This window comes from Augochlora pura, chromosome 10 (assembly GCF_028453695.1).
Source record: "Augochlora pura isolate Apur16 chromosome 10, APUR_v2.2.1, whole genome shotgun sequence".
Lineage (NCBI taxonomy): Eukaryota > Metazoa > Arthropoda > Insecta > Hymenoptera > Halictidae > Augochlora > Augochlora pura.
In genome coordinates, this window is record NC_135781.1 from 24876205 (window position 1) to 24893726 (window position 17522).

The window sequence follows — 17522 nt, forward strand, 5'->3', positions numbered from 1 at the left end:
GAAGTACTAATCGACGCAGCAGTACAAAACATGATAATGCTTGGAGTTGAAATTCATGAATAAAATATTAACAAAATATGAACGAGGTATGTTGGTGTTACAGGTCTATTCAAACTGAAACTTCTGTTTTCCTCTTCTCGTTACAGTTTTTAATGAGGGGACGTTTTTAAACATTTTTATGGTCTGTTTTACATTCAAATTTCGATAACTTTACCGGGTCTTATCGTTGACGCCGATCTGTGCTGCCCTCTACGGACTAATCTAACGTTGGTTGCAGGTATGTCGCCGCGAAAGGCCATTACCAGAAGTGTGTACATCTTAATTAAGGTAGAAAAAAGTATAGCATAAAATTCCCTTACCTGTACCGCTGACGCGCTCGTTTCCTTTCTTTTTCTTCGACTAATTGCATCCTCCTTCTGTTTCCTTTTGGTAGACTTCAGAATAATGGTAGCAAGCTTCTAACCGCTACGATTTAGAATACTTCACGTCGTACAAGTCCATGCAGTCTCGCAGATTCCATTGTTATTCCAGAAACCTCAGCTCTCACAGGCTCGCACAGTCACTAATCTTTATTGTATCCGTAATTAGTTTACGTTTAAAGCATTAAAAACTATCTCTAATTTGAACAAATCTCTGCATGATTGCGGAATTACTGACGCATGCGCAGTCGGTATACGACAAGCTGTGGGGGTATAACTAATTGCGTGCGCAAAGGATCAGGTTTTGTAATTTCACGGTGCAATATGTAGTGTGTGTAAGTGACATCAAGATTTATTGAAAAATCGTAGACATCCTTTGGTTTCCTGAATCGATAAAGATTAATTCCTGTTAACTTCGGTAAGTACTAATTGCACACATTTTCTCGTCGATTTCGACGATTATTGTTATATTGCGATACTGATAGCTTCTGTGTCAACATTACGCTAAATTGTAGGTTAGCAATGCTTGATAGTTTGCTATCATCTCAACACTAAGGCCATGACTACGCGTGCATTTTTTCCAATGTTTTGTACAACACAATCAATAGTCTCGTGTAACAAATAACGAAGAAAAACGCGGCGAACAAAACGTCGCGTATGAAACGCAGCTGTACAAAACGTCGAAACAAATGCACGCATAGTCAGGTCCTAAATCTACGTGACGGTCAAAATGACAGGATTTGCATGTTCAAATTTTTGTATTTTATAATTGTTGGGATTATGAGCACTCGTTCATAACGAATAATATAATCAATTCCATATTTGATGCGCACGTTACGATAAAAATGTACAAGAGAATTCAATTTTGACATTCTTACAAAACCATTCGTGGCAGCCATTTTGAATGCTCGGTAGGTTTAGCGATAATAATTACAATGTATACTCTGCGTATTCTTACAAACTAAGAATTTAATTATTTTTAACAGCGCAAAGCCGTCTAACTATTTAAAATCGACCGAAATTAATCACAGAATCGATAAATAACTACACGAATCTCCCGTAATCTTTAATGGGAACCTAGGGATCGATTATTCGAACAACAACGTATGAGAGAGCGGTAATCGCGGCTCGGTGCGATTAATTTTCAACGCGCTTTAATTGCATGTATAAATGGAGATGTATTCGTGATACAGCCCGCGACACGCTATCGCGGTGCAATCTTTTTTCCCGGCCGCTGTAATAAATGCGAAATTATGTATTCGATTAATTCATTTTTAAATAGGCTGCGTAATATTACACTCGCAACGTTATCATTAGCCACTGTGCCGCCGTAAATCACCGCTCAATTTTAACCACGTTTTTCATTAAAAATGACAGAGAAGAACAACTTTGTACGCGAACGATCTAGATCGGCGTACCTTCGCTCGCTCGTTTCTCAAACAAATTTGAAAAGATAACCGCGATACAGACCAATTACAAATATAAACAAGAGTGGAGAGACTATCAAATCGCGGGAACGGGCGATACGTTCAAAATGTTAAGACGTGTCCGCTTGCAGATATGCAAATTGCAGTTTCGATTGCCCCACTCTCCTCAAACTGTTTAACCTTCTTATGCTTACTGAAATTCCTACCGCAAGTACTCTTATTCTTCCTTCAAGTGCCATCACAATCTTTTCATTCTTTTTTAAATTGCTACCATAATTTTCTTAATCCATTTTAAACTGTTATCGCAATTTCTTACTCTTCTCTAAAGTGCTATTACAATGTCCTTAGTCTACCTTCAAGCGTTTTCACAATGTACTTACACTTTCTTACCACAATTTTAATCTTCCGCACTTGAATGGTGAACGTTTACACGCTTAAATTCATTCGTGTTTAATCTGCCACATGCTAGCTGTGCTTGCTTATTAGTTCATAAAATGTTCCGTAAAGAAGATAGCGAGGGATCAACATTACGGCATCATGAAATGAATCCTTCGATCGACAATTTCTCTGCTCACTGTTTTCTCGAACCGAAATTCCAAAACTCGATGCAGATACCCACCCCCGAGTCCGGTTCTCTCGAGCCAGCAATTACCTAGAATTTACAGCAGCCCCGCACGGTCCACGAAAAATAAATTACACATTCGGAGAAGCGTTTCGAGGGGGCACGAATGATTATGCAAGCGGTTTACGCCAATCAGAGCCGGCCGTGTACCGTCCGGAGGAGTCGTGTATCCTCGGGTCCCTTCGAGGAGGGGGACGAAGGCGAAAGAGAGTCACGAGGAGAGTGGACCGTAGCAGTCACCGGTGGCGAGTGCGTTAATTAGCGGGATGCTCACGCGAGCCGGCAATTAAAACAACATCTTCATTATTAGGTGTATATAAAGAGAGAGAGAGGGACGGAGGGAGTGGGACCCGATGGGCCCTCTGCGCAGCGAGAGACCGGCAGCCGGTAGCCGGGCAGTCTATAAACGGAATAACTCGGTAAACGCGAGTTGCTTCTGCTACCTCGTTACCGTCGCGTTATCACCGACGTGCTCAGGCTACTTAACTCGCCTTCAATCTCGTTCCGTGCGGAAAAATTTGCTCGTTGCGATAAACCGTTCCTCTATTCGGACCCCGGAGCTCGCATGATCACCCATCGTCCATCGCACACAGTAATATACTGGATGTCCTCGCGTCACGTCGCGTTTTGTCGCGTCGGTGTTACATGTCTGTCGTTAATGCACTTCAACACCCATCGGCTACAAGACTTTCACGTTTCAGACTGCATTTACCATATCCTTTGAATATCTCCTTAGCAAACGTACTCGATACGTTCAATCAAATTTTCATACCCACGGGCTTATGTTTTGGTCTATTTGAGAAAGAATACCGATCAGACATTTTTGGCAATCTCCAAGGACTAACAAAATTTCTTATACATTATATAGTAGTCTGAAGATTTGCTTACTGTGTCTACAATTGTTTTAGCGTTGTTAAAAATTTAACGCTATAGTATGGTACGCCGTTGAATTCGTCTCGACACTAAGGATACTATGAAGTTAAAAATATGCATCAACGTTTAAAGAGTTCGGATGAGCAGCATTTCTCCGAAAGAAAAACTGACGAACTTTTGTTGGAACGTTATTTTGCAGATCATCGGAAATATCGGAATTCGTGGCTTATTTTTAAATTAGATATTCAGATGTCGATATACTACCAGCGTCTAGTTCTTAAAATTATTCTACGTGCAAAGGTTGCAAAAAGATGCATCTAAATTTGATATCTTTCATTCAGAAATCGTTTAAGCGTTAATATAAGAAATTTGAATAATATAAGAGATTTAATTGTTGTAATAACTTCGTAGGTATATAGCTTAAACAATGATTAAAACTAGATGCCATTCTTCAGGTGCACCAACTCATGCACACAAAACAGTGATTTTTAATATTTCATAATTAGTGCGTAAGAGGTTTAATTTCAACTGTGTATTTTATGATTTCGTATATAAAACATTGCGCTCTCGTTGTCAGCAAGAATAATTCAAATCGAATAATAATTTGAATTTGGAGATTCGAAAGGTTATAAATCGAAGTTTGGTGACAGAAAGCGGGTTTCCAGGAAACTGTACATCACTCTGTTTCCGTCGACCAGTGAGGGACAACGTTTCTTTGGAAAAGCTCAGCATGTATAGACGACGCTACTCGCAATTAATAAACGCTAGAAACCGTGTTCACTAATTATCTGGCACACATCGATTGCGATGCCCGGCGAGGTAGTAGTTTTAAGCCGGTAAGAGTTCCAATCAGCATCGAGCAGAGGCCGTCGCCTAAAATATATTCTCTCCGAGAAATTAGTTATTCGATTTGGTGCTCGCTGCTACAACTTTCCTCGATACGAGAAGATGATCGTCTTGATCGGTAATTCCTAAACGGATGCCAAGCTTTATCAGCTCACTTATTGAAGAACCGTAGATCCTCCGGTGCAGATACGTTTCAAGTTTTCCATATCTGCTCCGACCGCCGTTTCTCCTCGGAATCCTTTGGTACTCCTTTTTCTGGAACACCGCCCGGCATAATTAACCGATAAACGGGCCTCATACACGCGTGTCAGCCGAGAGGGTAATTACTATATGTTATCCGAGCGGGGCGTGTGCTAAACTCGGCAATTTGCGAGCGGAATCGTCGGGCAAAGGCGTTACACGTACGCGGCTGCTCTTATCTGGTTCGATTATGCTGTGTTTTCCGATCGAACCAGATAAAACCGCGTCCGGATATTTATTGAATTCGTCGCGACGCACCTGCCACCGGCTTCTGGCCGGCTTATCTTCCGCCTGGAACCGTTTCTTTCGTTACTCTAAGAAACGCGGAGAAACCTGCTCCGCGACACATCATCATCTCTTTTTTACCGACCTCCGAATCATTCACCGGTTGTCCCGTCACCCTAGCATCACCATGTCGGAATATGTAACTGCTACGATATCGATGCTTTTAACTCGGAGAACCCATTATTTGGAAGAGTCTAACCGGCTTATCAGTCGGCGTGACGCTCATAAACGGGATTGCCTTCGTCCTAAAATTCTGATTACGTTTGGAATATAACATCGACGCTAAACAAACGAAGGCTAACCGCATCTGCGTTTTGCTTTAAATGTAGATTGCGGTATTTCTCGAAATTTATATCTTTTACACAGCTTATTTATCTGCAGCGTTTCAGCCAGTAAATTAAGCTGAATGTCTGCTTACATATATGAACAACTCTCCCGGTTTAATGACCGTCGATGTTACAATATCGAACGTGGAAAGTGCTTTGGAAATGTCAGTTCCGTAAATGACTTTTCCTGTAGAAATTAAGCGAATGGGACACGGACTGTTCGATTAAGAGCCAATTAAGAGACTGGTATTGCCCCTTTTAAGATCAAGCGTCCAACAGACGAATTTCTGGCGGAACCCGGGAAATTGAAATTTTCCCCAAGGTATATTTCCCGCAGGAATGAATTCGGCGCGGGGTTGGAGGGAGGGGGCGAGAGATGGGGGGCGGGTAAGTGCGAGTTAACGACGTAACCGGCGTTCGCGTATATTTTATTATTTAATTTCAGCCGACGGGGGCGTTATGAGACATGAAAAAAGTCTTGGCGATATTGTAGGTGGATTTCCAGGCACGAGAACACGCCCCCGCCTCTCTCCCTCGTTTTCGGGCCGGCGGCGGCTGCGGCGGCGAAGGAGGGTGCGAGGGGTGCCACGGTGACATTATTATTCGTTATGAACGGGTTTACGAGGCCGCAAATCATAGCCGTGTTCATATTTCGAACGGCAGCTCTCCTCGTTATTCAGTTTAATGGCGGCGGTATTTGAATTCCCGATCCTCCTTCCTCCGACCCCTCTCCCGCGCCTCTCCATCGCCCGCGGTTTTCTCTGCCCGCTCGCACCCTTCGTTTCTCTTCGCACCCAGGTCTCTCGCGTCCTCCAACCCCTCGCCCACGCGTTACAATGTTAAACGATAAAGAATGAGGCTGCGCAATGCGGACGTTTCCGCGTCGGTCCTCCCCTTCTCCGTCGATTTGACGACCTTGTTGCGACGAGACGTCTCCAGCCCTTTAGAATCGTGCGTGGGAGGCCTCGGAAAATCTACCTGGGGTATTTTGTTCCGGTATTCCAGCGCTCTCGGCGCCACGAGATCCGTTTCATCCAAGCGAAACCTGCTTTCGACGTTATCTTCATCGATCCGATTAATTACTAGATATATATTCGAGCAATCGATGTTATAGCAATCCCTCATTTTGTAGGATCTTGTTATCGGAACTCGGAATGATTACTCAACACGATCTTTCTGGTTATTTCAAAACCTTACAGTTAAGTATTAGAGAAAAGTTTATTCATTAAATTATTAAATTATACCTATACATTCTACAGTTTGCATGCATCACATTTAATAAACCTTACATGCTTTATACATAAGGTGGTTGCGATGTTATTTTCTCCAATGATACTGTGACTAATGAGAGGAAAACATTCGTAGGTCGCGAGCAATCATGAGGATAACTAATAAATATTAAACCGTATAGCATCGTACAATACACAGCAAACCCATTGGAAAAAATGAGTGACAAATCTTGAATGTTTGAGACGAAAATCAAATTACCGACGATTGTGCGATAGTTAATTTTTACAACGCGAACTAGTCGCCCGGCGACAAAGAACTTTCCAATTTGATCAGAAACCCCAGAAGGGTCTTGGCAAATTTTACTTATAGTTTTCCAAGATCTCTAGAAGAGTCGGGTTACTAGTGCCGTTTCGGCTTCTTTTAGAAAAGAATCCTGTTTCTGGTTTTGCCACTGGTAAAAGGTGCCGACAACGCCTTCTAAGTAGCATACCGAGCTGCATCCTTTTGAAGATGTTTGGTCAACGTCATCGAACGTTTCTGCAACCGGCAAGGGTTGACACTGCCCAGCCCTTCCGTCGTAGCTCCCTGTTCAGAATAACAGCGACAGTCGCAGCTATTTTCGTTCCGTTTAGCTTCCAACAATAAGCTAGACAGTCTCTTGGGACCGTAAAGAACTTTGCCGATGAGTTTGATGTAGCAAACTCTTTGGAAAAATTCAATTATTTCTTGCAGTGTTATTGGCGAGATTAATTATCTACGAATTAGGATTTTGACGATCAGTTCGACAATTATATCTTCCATAATTACTCCTTACAATATTACTAATAGACTGCGGATTTATGAATTTATAACAAAAAAGAATAAGACAAATGTAAAACTATAAAGACATTCGGAGAAGTTGAAATTGTTGTTGTATAATTTCCAATGTATTACAATTATTAACAACGACAATTTTTATTTTTCATAAATTCTAATTATTAGCGATCATGGCGTTCACAAATTGCAACCTGCAAGATGCAGATTTATGAAGGGTGAATTAAGAAGAGAGTAGATTGATTTTTAATTTAACGAACCTCGCTTCGGGTGATCTATCGCACGTTTAACGCGAGTCGGTCGATGAGCCGACGATAACCAGAAGCGCAGCGTTTGCAGCAAATTGGAAACGCAGGCGCGTGCCGCGGTGCGAAAATTAAAGACCATAAATCATGCGCGCGTCCCGCTTCGGCGGCCCATGAATATTAATGGAAATCATTGCGCCGTTTACAGGCCTATTAATCCGGGGTTAAAGTATTCCGTCTTCGGCGGTGTTTTATCGAGCGAGGCGTGGAGCTCGCCCTGGCGCGTTATTAATCCTATCAATCATTGACACCGTCGGTTAATTCTCTCTCACACTCCGCCCTTCGACACTTATTCTCGCGCAGGGCTTACTGCCGAGCGGGCACGTTAATCGGCGACGAAGATCGATCGCTGCGATCGACGTTCTTGTCGCCTATCTCGTCAAAAATCTCGGAACGGGGATCAGAGGGAGTTAAAGATCTTTGTCTATCTTGGATAATTTTATAAATAATGTCGGTACTTTCCCATCTACTCGACACAGTTTCTTATTGGTATATGAACCCTATGCTGTACAGGGTAATTTGCTTTCTTGTGTTCGTTTAGGGTGGACTTTTCTAGTTCTGATAAAAGGAATTCAAAGTTCAGCTTTTCTATTCTTCAATAGAATACGAAAGCTTTCATATTTAGTAATTCGTTTCGTTATTGTACTAATATATCAAAAGAAACATAGAGGCTGTGGAACGAGGATTAATTCGAGAAGGATTGAAAGGAAGGCGATTGCTATGATTGCGAGCAGCGTATGGATAGCCAGATTTCCGGGAAGCCGATAGAATTGCGAAGCTCCAGCATCGAAAGTCAAATATCTGTGGGGATTTGAGCGGTGGCCCTCGCGGACCGTTCTCGCGTTCGCTGGCTAGGGGGTGTCTTTGAAACAAAAGCCATTGTTTAACGCAACGGCGGCCGTCGAACAGCGTATTCCTGGATTTACATGTCCCGGTGTGTCCGATGCACGCGCACGAATCCCGCCGTCGATAAAATTCAATCTCGAGCAGGCGGGCCGAGAGGGATAAAAGCCAAAACCCGCGTTCACGGGATCCGGGATGACCGTAGTCCGGCGACACAGCCTCCTCAGCCGCGTCTTTCCGATCCGTTCGCACAGAAATCGCGGAATTACGCTAAATTCTGACCGACGCGCGACGTCCAGCTCCTAGAAGGGTCGTTAAACGACCACCGGCTCGTCATTTTATGGTTATCCTGCCAGATTTCCCAGCGGCAGCATTCTCCGCTGAAGATCGATCGCCGCTGAACAGTCGACCGCTTTTACGGCTGACCTGACCCGCTCTACCCCCCTTTTGGGGTTCGTCTTGCCAAAATATTGCCCTACTGGGTGATTCGTGATGATCGACGATCGCTTTGTTTTCACTGACGGGAAGTCTCGCTAGAAAATCCACTAAGACCCTAAAAGTTGTTTAATTTTGTTGGACTCTCAGTGTTCTTGAATTCGATCGCTACAGACATTTAAACTTTGGAACTATTGGAATTCAGTTTGCAAAAGGCTCTGAATTTTTTAGTGATTTTCTTCGTCCTTTACACTTTTTAATAACTATATGGACTTGCATACTCATTTTGGGATTGATTCACGTTCTTCCTATTACAATTGTTTTGGAAAGAAAGAAGACAAAGGATGGAAGCGAACAGCATCCCGAACTGTGTTTCAGCCCCGAGAGTCAAGCAACAATGGCAAACCAGTGAGACATTGGTATTCCTGGACTAGCGATGGCGAAATAAATAAATCACGGGGTAAGAAAAGTTCGTGCATACCGACTAGTCGTAATTTAAAGGGGCGAATGAGGCCGAGGGTGGGAACAGCGAACGTGTAACCGGTTCTTTCCACAAATCACGGTTATTTTCACGGGGCGTCTCTTTTCGAACGTTCGTCGGTGGTCGAGCTGCGGGGGTGGCACGGCGCGGCTTGGAGAACGAACACGGCCGCGTTCCTCGCCGCTTTTCTCGCTTTGGTTATTACCCGGGAGCATCTCTTACGGCGTTCCCGGCCCTGGCGACAGTTATGAAATTTCTTTAGAATTATTTCGCTCGCCTAATGCCAGCAACGTTGGAACTTCACCCTCGGAATAAGAAATAATATTCCCTCCGTCCCTCCGAACGTTCTCGCGCAGGTTTTCTCGAAGCCAACGCGAGGCATCGCGACGCGCGGCCGGGATTTAATGCGGCTTTATGAAAACCGTCGCAAGAACCCTTAATTGCAGCCGAAGAGACCGAAAAATTATGCGCCTTTATAAAAAACTCCTCTACCCTCTCTTTCTGCCTATGGGCTCCGTATACACAGATTTACGCGCGGATATTAACGCGGGAGGCTCGAATTTATTCCTCGATCATTCTTTGGTTTCTTGATCGCTTCAACCCCCGCAGTCGTCCACGTAAGGCTTGAAGAAAAACTTTCTACTTTATGCTTTCAGCGTTTGTTGGAGATCAGAATTTTTCTTGACGAGTTCGTGGGGTTTTGCGCATCACTTTGGTCTCCGTTGATCGAGATTGCTGGACATCAATTTAATATCGAATAGCTAAATAATTCGTAGATATATCATGAACTTTTGACGGAGTGATTCGCTCGCATTTGAAAATGAATTTCCAATTCAACTTGTCAATTTTAATTTGATTAAACAAAATACTTGATTTTAATGAAATTCTTCAGGTTGCCGAGGTGGCAACCAAAGTGTTAAACTTTTCCATCGAATACGTTTGCAAGAGCCGTCTCGATCCCCAAGCATGGAGAAGTTTAAGGGAAGGATACGCGAATCGGAATGGAGTCTGTTAGAGAATATTCACGACGACCGTTCGCAATGCAAAGCGTACAATATAAATAAAACATGAAATTTCGTCTGCTCGCGATTCGGGAAATTTCCCGGTGTTATCGAGTCGCTCGAATTCCGGCGGAATCCCGGTGTACACGGGTGTCTGGCCCTCGTGGGAGCAGCTCCTGTCCCGACTCGATCCTCGCGACGATACGGAGCACCGTGAAAACGCGTCTGCGATCCTCGGAGAGGAGGCGGCCTCTTAAACAGGCAAGAAAAATCGTTTTATAAATTCCATTCGGCTCCCGGTTGCATTTCCCTTCTGTCCTAGCTTCCGTTCTCATTTTTCGGCCGAGCCCCGCGAGCTTCTCCCGCCTCGTCGTTTTCCCTCTTTCGGTCCGCAATCCGCAGCCTATTCGCTCGATCTCTCCATTCCGTTTTTCGTTATCGCGTCCAATTCCGGCGTTGAAGATATCTGCGCGGCGATAAGGGCGGGCTGAATTTAAATAAAGCGAATCAATATTCAAATCCGCCGCCCCCGCAGTCCTGTTCCCGTCGACCCCGCCGCCGCTTCGACGAACCGTAGCCGAGCCACTTTCTTTCTTTCCTTATTTATTTCACCGTCTCCGGGCGTTTTCCACGTCCGTTTATATCGACGGTCTCATTTATTCGAGTCCCTTTGTCGGACGAGCCGATCTCCTTTTTCCGGTCGCCCCCTATTCTCTCTCTCTCCCTCTCTCTCTCTCTCTTTCTCTCCTCTTCTCTCTCCTGCTCTCTCTCCTGCTCTCTTTTGTTCTCTCTGTCTATCGAGCCTCGACTCCAATAGCCCAAATGATTGGTTTGTACTCGCCCAATCGCGCTGGCTCGACTCGCGAGTCGAGCCGAGTCGAGTCGAGTCGAGCGAAGTCAGCCAGCCGCACGGAATAACGCCGATACTTTGCCTAGACGTTTCCAATTATCGGAACAATGGCAATTCCGCTCCCGCATCGACTGCCGGTCCCGTTGCCACCGGTCCGCTGGCGATCGACAACCAACCGCGGGAACAGGTGTTGTAATAACCGCTACCTAATGCACCCGCATCGGATTAATAATCTAGCGACAGTCGCGTTATTCCTAGCGGCTACCCTACGTCGAACTTTAATCCTCCCATCGAACGCAATAACCTTTTGGTACAGTTCTTAATAACTGACATTCATGAACGATATTTCAGCACTACCGTGACGGCGGTTTTAATAAACAGGTAATCATCTACTTAATACCATATTATATGCATCCGTATCCGATCGCGAGAATTTACATAATCACCCGCAGCCTACTAGATGCAGGATGCGGTAGAAGCTGTAAAGCACACTTCGAGCTTGTCTGTTCTGTTTCTAGATCAATTGAGATTCTCCAAATATCGGTGGTGTCGAAAGAATTGAATTTATTCTTATACGGGAGTACACCGTTCAGTACGTATAAATAATAATAATGTCGCAGATATACGGGTAAATATACAAATATCTGGCACCAATGTACCATTTACTGCCTACTGTCGTGCACGAAAAGTTGTCTCAGAGATCTTGTTCAGATCCACCACCTGATACCACATTCGCCTATATTTTAACACATGTATGGTATCTGTAGTCTTAAAATGTCTAGTTGCTCTGCTAATAAAGCCAGGTTTTGTAAAATTCCATCTTCCAATTTTGTACAAGATTCGCACTTAGTTTCCGATGTTCTCTGCGAATAACACTCTAAGAGTAATCGATAAAAGTTCATAACCTCCATGGAAGAATTCTCTAAACAACGTTCCGATTAATCTGCCGTTTCTCCGGTCCGTAATTTCCCTAACGCGCTCGAACGAAATATCGTTTTCCGGAGAAAAATGATTTCGCAGACGTTCTCCCGAGGTCGATTTTTCCCCGAGGTTTGGCGAGATCGTTTACCGCAATTTCCTGGCGCGTGACTCGAGCGTCGGAGCGCTCAGGATGCACGTCGAATCCGGTAACCTGAAAACGTCTCGCGCTCGTTCCGGAAGCAGGCGGGCGATCAAACACGGTACGGAACGGTGTAGCGAGCAGGCGTCGGCGTCGGCGTCGGTTCCTTGCCGAGCGTAACGAATGCGACACGCGTGGACTCCGCTCGCGGAAGAAACAGCGATTTCGATCTTGTCGAACGGCCCCGAAATAATTATTCCACGCGACGCTCCGACGAAGCGGAAAGTACGTTTATCCGCCGCGGGGCTCGACGCGACGCGACGCGGGACGCGGGTCCATCCACCCCCAGCCTCCGCGGAATTTATGGTCGCGCGGCGGCTCGAGCCTCGTATAAGATAATAAATCTCGATAAGGGAATCGTACGTTAAAATCCGGCTCGTCTACCTTTCCTGCTCTCGCTTGGAAACGCTCGGAAACGATCGAGCCGCGGTCGGATCGAGGAGGAAGCTCACGGAGGCGCCATATTTCCAAAGGGGCGTAGCTGTGCCGAGGGTGGCAGAAGGATTCTTTTCGAAATTTCCTCTCGACCACGTAAGCACCTCTGTCGCGCGATCTGTCAACCTCGTTCCTCTCCTCCCCCCTCTCTCTTTCTCTTTCTCTCTCCGTTTCTCTTTTCTTCATTCTCGCTCTCCCTCTCTCCCTCTCCCTCTCTCTCTCTCTTTCTCTCCCTCTCTCTCTTCCACCCCTCCAGTTAACCTCTTTCTCCATCTCGTTTTTTTTTCTCCGGATACCAAGCTCTGTCTCTCTCCCTCCCGCTCCCTCCAGCTCGGTGTTTCCGCCTGGCACGGTCTCTCGCCCGCTCCCGAGGGCGTTTTATTCGCATTCAAATGGCAGCAGTTTAATTTGCATGCTAAGAGTGCTCGCCGGCCTCCCTGCCACTCTCCCGCCCGGATTTCCATTTAAACTCACAAAATGGCGCTGACTCCGCGGGGCTACAAAATTTTTTATTGAAAGATTCGACGCGGATAGCGCGAACAGCTCGACGGAAAAAAAGGGAAGAGAACGAACCGTCGCGCGTGGTGGGGTGGGCCCAGAGTGGTCGGGTGCGGATGGAGGATGTAGTATGGAGGATGGAGGATGAGGTAAGAAGACGAGAAACGAGGGAGGAACCAGCGACGTCGAAATGAGGAAGAGTTCACGGTTATGCCGCCAGATAAAGTGCCCTTTATCTCTCCCACCCCCATGCTCTTCGGATAATCGCCTGTATTTCACCCCCGAATCAGCTTCCTCAGTTTTTTCGCGATCCGCCCACCCTCGAGATCACGACGCCCGCGAATCGTCGATTAATTCACACTTATTCAGATAATTTCGGGTCGAACGTGGCCGTATTTCATCCCTTCGTCAATCGATGGTGACCTTAACAAACTTGTTCACCGATCTTCCGTCTTATTTCTGAGATCCTAAGTGTTGTTTCCAACCGCGCCGTTTTACCAACTCAAGTCCTTGCTGTACAGCATTTCTTGTATAACGTAATATGCTTAGGATCATTTATAATTTTTCTTTGCAATTTTGGTCCACAGATGTTTCGAGCACAATGACACATGCGAAAATTATAAAGAATTTATTAAGAAAAGAAATAATATTCCTATTTATCGTATGTTTAAGTCTATTTCATTTTATCCGAGTCGGGCTCGATGTTACAACGCAAGGGATCCATTCGTCCGTTGGTGTTTAAATTTAGACAGAAATAAATCTTTCTGTCGTCGGCCGTTCTGTTCCCAAAACAAGCCGATACTTCTCCCAATATTGGAATTTATCCTCACTGTGTCGGCGTAACGCGCACAATTTTACGCGGCGCAAGGTTATCTCGGAAGCCGCACAATCGTTTTGTGCAGAAATGTTAATTGCTTTCGGTTCCGACAGTGATTGGCGGTGGGTATCCGTGAATTTCCTAATGGGAACCAGTGTTTTCATTATCGAGCGATTAACTCGACGGATTCTTGGCTCCTCGACGTCGAAAAAGGTGCGCGGCAGGCACGGTGGACCGCCTTGAATCGATCGTGCGCGGCACCGACATCGAAGTGTGGCAATCCGCGAACGGTAATCGGGGCCGAACCGTGTCAATTAGATGCCGTGGTTCGTCTGAGACCTTCGCACAATGGCCATTCGGCGCCGCCTCACGTATTTATGCGAATTGCACCGTGCGCGGTTTCGAGCTGAAACAATGAGGCCCATTGTTTATGACAAATTAACGAGGGGTTTGCGCAACGCGACCGACCAAGTGTCATAAATTAATTTGTAATAGCCCGACAGATCTTGCTTTTGTTCTTTCACGCGGGTTTCGCGCCGTAGAAGTTTCACGTCGGTTATCGAGTTTACCGTCGATATCTGTAAGAATACTATTTTGCAAAAACCGTAATTAACCAGTTAGCTGTTGCAATCTCATCGAAAGGCGTGCTAGTTATTGTAATTATGCCGTATATGTTTGATTTTCTTCATGTTTCGTTCAAACACAATGCTTTCATAAAATATATAATAAAGAATATCAGAGTATATATTTTTCTTTGCCAATTAACTGTTTCCGACGAATATACTCGTCATAGAAAAACATTTTGAGTTAAAGACAGAAATTGGTTAAAGAAGAATATCCTCGACAACTAACAAATTCCACGTGACAAGAATAAGACAAATATACTCTTAATTCTTGCGAACTTATATATTCACCTGTGTTTTGCAAATATAGCCATGTCATGAACGCACCAAAATTACATTTATGAGAGTTCGAGGGTAAAATTTCGATCGCCGTTAAATTATTTGGCGATACGTGTATGTGAAACGTCGTGTAAAATCGCGAACGCGAATGACACCGAGCAGTTTGTATTCGAAACGCTTGCAGCAGGAAGATTTGGGAAACTGGGGCAGATTTTCCGAGAGTCGAGCCCGCTTATTGGCCCAACTGGGCAAACACAATCCTGTCGATAACCGTGGAAGTGCCTCGGATCCAGAACCCCGCTGAAACAATAAGCCGTTGACTCAACGTTATCCGCTTACAAGTTAAACTCGGAGCCGGCGTTTCCGTTCCAGGATCTTTCCGAAAAATTCAGAATCGCGTTCGACTTCAAAGCAACCCTATTGTTTACCGAGCTATTAGGGTGTTTAGGCATTAGACCGAAAGGGGATTCTGTGTTCTTGCGTTCGGAACGTTGGATTTGTCTGCTGCCACTCCGACAGGATCACCGACACCCGACACGCCCGACCCTCGAATATCAATTGTTTCCGTTTCGCGGTGAAATCGCTCCGAAATTAAAGAGCTGCCCTAATTCGCTGGGACATCGATTCGCCCGAGCAGCGAATCAACGATTCGATTACGACTCATTAAAGCCTACCCCGAAACGGTGTCCCTCGGAGGTCTCGATTCCGGGTGCACCCCAATTAATAGAATTGCTGCTCCGATAAATGAAAAAGCCCATTATGCCCCCCCCCCCCCCCCCCCTCCCCCAGGATCCACTTACCATCTCCGTCAGGAGCGTCGAAATAAATGTACGCGGCGATACAGCGACGATCGTGTGCCGGGTTTTCGATTCGAGGGTTGAACGAGTTCAATCCCGAGCGATCGTGGCTTTATCGCAGTATCCGTGAGAACTCCGAGGGTTGCGGTGGTGGGGCGGAAACTACACGAATAGGTGTAAGGGTTGGCGACGGGCGAGGCAGGGGAGGAAAGGGGGACGGGGGAGGAGGGTGGAGAGCGTCGGTCTCACCCCAAGCGATGGATCGTCGAAAGAAGATGTATGAAATTCCGGCGCCTCCCAGTCGGTTTTCTCCGCCGTTGGAGTAGAATATATTGGATTCTGGTAGTCAATAGAGGCAGTTAGGGGTGGCAACACCACGCCAGAGGCCGGCGGCGTTTTATCACGCGCCTTGATATACTGGGCGGCCGCTGTTAGAGGGGTTAATCTCTCACGCTCGGTTAGCTCCTATTTCTAACCTCCCCTCACCTATTTCGTTCTCGTCTAGCTCCACTTTTACCCCCGCCCGCGCCCCTTGGACACCGACACCATCGCCTCTCTTTTTCTTATCGCTACCGGCCCCGTTTCTTTCCCCGCTTCCCTATATTTATGTATATTAATGGCCCTAATGGAATTGCTTAATCGACGGGCCATTGAAATCTCGGATCCACGGGGCCACCGTTCGTTATTCGCTGTTTGGGGGAGTATGTATTTGTATCTTAAGCATTAAGATCTCGTAGCAGTGATTGGAGTTGGGAGATTTTGGTTGGCCTGGACGAATGTATAAAATGATGAGGGTACGGTACAGCAAAATCGTATCAAAATTGAGTAGTATAAAAGGAATTGGAGATTGTCGAAATTATCGTTTTACTAGTTGCAAATTTGATTCAAAAATACAAACCCATTGAAAGCGATAAAACCCACGAACTGTACTAGCAATTATTCTAGTCTTCGAATATCGTTCAAACAAATGTGAAGGATACTGATTTCGAGGTACAGGGATTTTCTTCGAAAGTCAGTGCAATGTAGTGCGCACGAAATTACAGGGTGCGTAAAACATCGCTTCGTCAGTTACGGTTTCATTGGCAAACTGCTATACAAACATGTAACCGTGCCGGTATTCGAGCTCCGACTTTCGATAAAGCAGCCAGGATTCTCGAAGATTCCGTATAGAAGAACAGGAAGAAAACGAGCCGGTCTTCGAACAAAGCTTCAATTATCAGCAAGTGATCGAACGGAAAATATCCGCGGCGGATATTAGCGGGGAATATCCTGGTCGCGGACATTACCGCAATTACGGCAGCGTTCCCGGTTCTCGTCTGGGCGAAACAAGGGAAGCTAAAGCTTGAAAATCGGCCGGAGGTGTTAAACGCGGCGAGCGAGTACCAAAGAACTTGGGACCGGGGCACGACGGGCCGGGGACGAGGTCCCATGGTAACGACGGAGCGAGAGGAGAGCCGAGAACGAGAGAGAGAGAACTCGTTAGGATTTTTCCGCGGGTGCTAACCGCTCCGGCGAGAAGAGAGCGACGAACAATGCTGTCCTCTGTAGAAGCGCAGCGCTAACGAGACGACCGAACACCGGCTGGCCCCCGTCAATTGTTTCAGCAAACAACGAAACAATGGACAGTGGCCGAGCGATACTAATGGTCGGTTTATACGCTCCTTAACTCGCCGGGCTCCCTCCAGCCCCCGCGGACGCAGGAACCTCGCCTCTTCCAGGCCAACGAGGCTGGACTCTGGAGCCATATTGGGCCACCCTGGCTCTCTCTCCGCTATCTGCCCTTCTCTCCCGCTCGCGCTTCTTTCATCGAGCTGCGACGCTGCGAGCTCGAGCCGCGATCGATATTTAGATACTTCGTCCTCTGCTTCGAACGCTTTCACCCTGCTCCGCAGAGCTAGCTCTCTTCGAACGCTACGCCCGTGTTAATTAACCCGCGCACTATCACTGGATGCTGCGA

General features: G+C 46.0%; 1 protein-coding gene across 1 annotated transcript in view; it reads left to right on the forward strand.

Annotated features, from left to right (window-relative positions):
* Nucleotides 1–759: 759 nt before the first annotated feature.
* Nucleotides 760–17522, forward strand: part of LOC144475834 (uncharacterized) — an 83010-nt gene continuing 66247 nt past the window's right edge. Inside the window, exon 1 of the mRNA XM_078192148.1 lies at nt 760–837. The gene's annotated coding sequence lies outside the window, so the exon portion shown is untranslated. The remainder of the gene's footprint in view (nt 838–17522) is intronic.